This window comes from Humulus lupulus, chromosome 7, assembly GCF_963169125.1.
Source record: "Humulus lupulus chromosome 7, drHumLupu1.1, whole genome shotgun sequence".
Classification (NCBI taxonomy): domain Eukaryota; kingdom Viridiplantae; phylum Streptophyta; class Magnoliopsida; order Rosales; family Cannabaceae; genus Humulus; species Humulus lupulus.
In genome coordinates, this window is record NC_084799.1 from 90248667 (window position 1) to 90254275 (window position 5609).

Sequence of the window (5609 nt, forward strand, 5' to 3'; positions counted from 1 at the left end):
TTTGGATACCTCATTGTATCACTTTAGACCCATAAAAGTCACATTTAAAAGCCTTCTACCCAATCTCATGTTTTCACTTCTCTTTAAGTAAAAAGTGTTTTGTAGCTCAACGTGTAAACATTTTAACCATTATATTTAACTAATCTCAACACCCTCTCAGTCCATCAACTCACAAATCTTCTTCGACCAAGTTTTGGATCTCCGATGATCGCCGAGTCGCTTGGGGTTTCCTAGAAGAAAGATAATATGATGTTTAAGTCAAATTGGGTCCTAATGAATCTCCACTCACGTTATTTATAGGAAAAATTAAGATAAGTCAATATGAGAAAGACTCACTGATTGATCGTTGCACAACATAATTTCTCGCCTAAAAGGCCTTCTCACAGATTCCTTCTGCAAAGGTAAATCAGAGGATCCGCCTCTGTTCCATGGCCTCTACATGTTTTTCGCATTTTACAAAATGAAACATACCGTTTGACTAATCTGCAAAAGGAAATGTTTTTGAGTTGAATATTTTGGGCCTAACAATTGCCCCTCAGCCCAGGACTTGCGTTTTTAAAACTAAAGAGGATTAGTTGAGTCTTGGGACAACTTTTCGATTAACCATAAATTTTGCCCAAATTTAAAAATTTGAATTCAATTAAATTACACAGTAACCATTCGATGGTTTGACACATGTCACCTAGAATTTAATTACCTTGTAAATTTTTGCCGCACTTACTCATAACGATCCATATTATTTGAGCGGAAATAACCATCTCAGATGCATTTCACTTCACTTTTTCATCTGTTCTAAGAGTTTCTCGAGAGAAAAAAACTGAAAGCATTCGAGAGATTGCTATTGGAATCATTCTTGCCAAGTTCAAAAATGTCTTCATAAGTGTCTTCATCTTTGGTGGACAGAAAAGGCTATCACTCCGCATTCAATCGTCTTGTGACATTCCTAATGACGTTTCGATTTGTATGCTATCTGATGCAGAGATTAGGGATTGGAGATTTGAAGTTGTGGTGAGGCCTAGAGAAATTGTACTCAGCTCGAAGCACAACGAGTGGATTCATTTTCCAGTTCCAACCATCATAGTTTAAATTGTTTCTTCATCAAGAGCTCACCTTTTGCAATTTCTTCCAAACGTTGTGCAAGCCATTGTTGAGGCTCAAATGCTCAGTGCCTTGCATAACGTTGATATTTTTTCATAGGATATTTACACCTTTTTTACAAAGTCCAACAATAGAATCACAGAGAATAAGCCATGGAAAACATTCTATCTTTCTCCGAAGAAAGATAGAACCTTTTTTTACAGAATTTGATAGTTCCAAAAAAAATTGGGAACAATATTTTTTTTTCTATTGGGGGAGAATGGTACCCGAGGTTTTTGACCAAGGATATATTTCCTCCTGCAAGGACTTTCATCAAAGGTTCGTAGTTTCCTCACTTTTTTTTAGGTAGCTGTTAAGCTTTCTCTATCGCGGTGCTGTGAAAATCCCTAATTAACTTGATTAGTGACTCTATGTGTACTGATTGCTTCCTTTCTTGCAGACTTTGTGTGGTCCAACGCCGGCATGAGCCTCGAGAGGCAATCCTACCTGGTGGATAAGGGGCTTCTCCATGAATCCAAAGACTCTACTATTAGTATCAGAGCCATCCTTAATCCTTACTACATGCAAGTGATGGCTCGTCTTTGTTTTGCTAACAAGGTTGACATAACTGTTCTTCTCATTCAATCCCTCTGGGGTGACAGGCCTGAACCCAAACTTCTAGCGCTGCGTGTGAGGTCCTTGAGAGATTTTTCCAAGCAGCCTCCTGCCTCTTGTGCACTCGAACTAACCGAGGCAGAATTCGACAGGGCGTGCTCTGATAGTTACAAAGCATGTGCTAGGCACCAACCCACTCCTTAGCTCAGAACTAAAGGAAGTTTTGAGCCATCGTACACTTGAAATGCCTCTCCTAAGAAGTCATCTTTTTCTTTTGCGCGTAGGTCGACTCGCTTGAAGAAGGGGTCATCATCGTTTGTCGAGCCTCTAGCTGTGTAGCCTCTTCAACATGTGCCATTGCCTGAGGAGGGTCAGAGGAAGCGAAAGCATCTCGAGGATTCTCCTGATTATGATTCAGATGATGGGAAAAACACTGGTCGTCAAGTTCAAAATGTCTAAGGATTTTGTTTTCGAGTTTTCAAAGTTACTATCAAAATTTTCTGCCTCGATGCTTTCAAAGGAATCACCTGGCAAGTTAGTAAAATCTCATGCTACTTCGACGAGACAATCGTCTTCTAATTTAAAAAAAAAAAGTCTTCTTCATCATAAACTTCTTAGAAGCCTTTGTAAAAAGTAACTTCCAATGTAGGGAAGTTGTCAGAAGCTTGTCCCCAAAGTGTTGTGACATCAGAGGCCATGTCTTTGAGTGCCAAGGCATTAAAGGCCTTTCCCTTGAATGCTAAAAAATTAGAGGGGGTGTCCTTAGTGTCAAAACATCAGACGAGATACCTCAGAGTATTAAAACTTCAGAGGCGGTGCCTCAAAGTTCTGTTGAGACAATATGTTTTGCTCCCTATGCGGCAAAAAATGCAAGTACGCCTCAGGTCACTTCAATAGGTTCTACCGGGAAGCACTATGCTTCTACTTCACATAAGAGGCGTCTTTTGGATGATGCCTTCGGTGATGATGAAACCACAATGAGTTATGCTCCTATCTTAATTAACAAAAGCCAGGCCATTGCCACTGTACTCCATGACTTTAACTCTGGAGGCTTTGGCGTGACAAAAAGTAATGAGCCTCGAAGCACAAATCCTACTCAAACTTCGGTTGTTGAGTCTAGACTGGTTTCTTCCTCCAAATCTTCCCAACGTCGAGATAACCAAGTAGAGGTATCCCAAATTCAAATTTGATGTCCTATTGTAGATAATGCTCTTGTGCTGCCCCCATAAGCCAAACTGGGGGGGATCAGAGGGGGTGTGCCCCTATTGCAGAAGCCTCTGTTGCAACCTGACCCATTGATTATGTTGTTCATTTCTGGATATGTCTCCCCGAATACATTTTTCTGACAAGCTTGGGTCCTCGGCCATCAAGGCGCCTTCTTTCATTTCAAGTGATCTTGGTGAAGATAGAGATGAATTACCCACTTTTCGCCCTTCCATTCCACACTTACCCAATTTGAGGCTTGCTGCAATGGTGATTGATAGTGCAATTGTTGCCTCATCAGTGCCTGAAATGCCAGTAATGTCCGCCTTCGTTGCATTTGTGGTAAGGATTAGTGGCATGGATGCAATAGTAGGTAGCAAAGTGTCACCACTACACATGAGTATGTCAGACATGATAGAGACATTTGAAGCCGGGGAAGCATCATCAGTGAAGTTATTGGAAGAAATGCTACGTATCAGTCAACCTCATTTGCTTGTAGAGGCATTTGGTGCGTTGAGTACTTAGGGAGATTTGTTGCAACAAGCATCAGACCATATTTGGATGGTGAGTATAACTCTTAGTGTCTTTGCTATATTGTCAGTACTGTGTTGGTATTGACTTTATAATGATATTGTATAATGTTTGTTACAGAGCTACTTGTGTGCATTTGCAGCCAGACAAGAGTATGTTATAGCAGTGGAAAATAATGTGACACTGGCCGAACATATTGTGGTGTTGGAGAGGGAAAAAAGGGAATAGAAAATTATGAATGAGAGGTGTGTTGCTTTATCAGAGACGATAAATAAGTTAGAAAAGGAATTAGCAGAGGCAAAAGCAAAAGTTGTCGCCATTGATGCTAAATTAGCATCGTCTGTGAAACTAGAGTTGCAGGACAATTTGAAAAGGGATTTGCTAGCCATGATCAACAATTGGATGGAAAAACAACATCTCTATGAAAAGCATGTAGAGCAGGTGTAGAAATTGCTAAAGGAGATTAAAGACCAGAATGACGAAGTTGTTTTTCTTGAGATGGAGAAGAATGAGGCAGAGAAAGCAAGAAATGTGATGGAGAAGGAGGTAGGGAAGCTAAAGTTTGATTTGGAAAACTCACATAAACAGAAGCTGGAAGCAGAGATGGCGTTAGATTGCAGTAACAAGGAAGCTGAGAACCTTCACACGAGCCTTGGTAGTACCGAAGAGAAGCTGTTGCAAAGCGAATGATGCGTGGAAGAGTTAATAAAGGTAATTAGTGAAGATTGTGATGTGTGTTGTAAGCTTAAATATCACGCCTTCTAATGTGTTGTTACCGTCACGTCCTGGGAGTGTTGTTTTAATATAATGTTATTGTATTGAAGGAGATTGTCTATATTAAGGTGGAGACGCTTAAGCAGCATATTAAATATCGAGAGATCACAGAGCGTAAATTTATCTGTATTGTTGAGGTGGATATGGAAAAATATATGTACAAGGCTCTGCGAAATATCAAAAAAATGCCAAAGGAAAAATGGGCCAAGCTGGAGAAGTATTGCATGGATGTGGGTGCTGAGAAAGGCAACTATGATGTAGATGCTTACCTCAACTAGCTTGGAGATTTGGCTATTGAATATCCGCAATAGCACATGGATAAGCTTAGCCAGAGAAAAGACACTATGGGATTTATACTAGGCAATTGGCGATCCCATGGAAGAGGAGGGGGAACAGAGAGTGTAGCCTACTGTAGACCCTATCAATTTGTAAGGCAGCCAGGTGACATTGGTGGCAGCTCCTGCTGCCGAAACTGTTGCGCCAAAGGCAGGTGAACCATCAAGCTCTATCCAGACGACGACTGAAAGTAACGAGCAAGGTGCTTGAAAAACATTTTGTATAAAACTTAATCATTAGTTTTCCCATAGTATTTTGTTAAACAGTTGACCAATAGTTTGAATTGTAAATGGAACTAAATTTTTTGCGATAGCAGTGGAAAATTTGATCAAATAGTTGCATATGATTGTGTTGGTTCTGTTTTACTTGTGTATTCTTTTAAATTTTCAGTTTGCATTACGCGCCTGTTGTGCTATGATAGAAGGCTACATAGGTCATTTAGGCCGTTTTCACAAGGATACACTAGGAGGCCATACAGATGGTGGGAAAGGATGCCCAGTTAAGTTTTTATATGCCAATTTAATGGTGCAGTACGACCTCAGATGGTGATTAATTGATAGGTGAACACCGAGATCGGGTGAGGGTGCCCTTTCTAAGACGCATATTTACAAGACCGGGCTGGTTGTACTCGACTTGGGCGTTGTCAGAGCTCATTAATAATGAGATTCCCTACTATGTAGCGTGTGATCGATATGGGATAGGGCACCCAAAGTTGAAGAGCGCTATGACTGAGTACCTTCATCGTATCAAATGGGATTAGTGCTGAAGTTAATTAATGTGTGAGTAAAAAATATGATTATTATGACTATTGGCAAGCCAATATTCAAGTAAAGTGTTAGGAATTATATGTAAATTTATAGAAAGAACTTGTAATAGCAAACAATAGTTTAATAAAGAGTTGCATTTACCATGTGGTTTGCAAAATTGCAATAATGCCAAATTACATATTTTTTCCTTGCAAACTTGGCGGGGTGCAGAGCCTCTTTTTCCTTTCGAACTTGGACCACAACAAGCGGCACTAGCACGAATTTTGTTGTTGTAGTCCCAGAATGTAGGAATACCCTTGGGAGTGT

General features: G+C 40.2%; 1 long non-coding RNA gene across 2 annotated transcripts; it reads left to right on the plus strand.

Annotated features, from left to right (window-relative positions):
- Nucleotides 1-730: 730 nt before the first annotated feature.
- Nucleotides 731-4879, plus strand: LOC133788445 (uncharacterized). 2 transcript variants are annotated; one of them, XR_009873223.1, is made up of 3 exons: nucleotides 731-1416; nucleotides 1538-3459; nucleotides 3547-4879. It is a non-coding gene; the product is annotated as an uncharacterized LOC133788445 (long non-coding RNA). The 2 variants fall into 2 exon arrangements; XR_009873224.1 differs by having other exon boundaries at nucleotides 3569-4879.
- The last annotated feature ends 730 nt before the right edge of the window (nucleotides 4880-5609 follow it).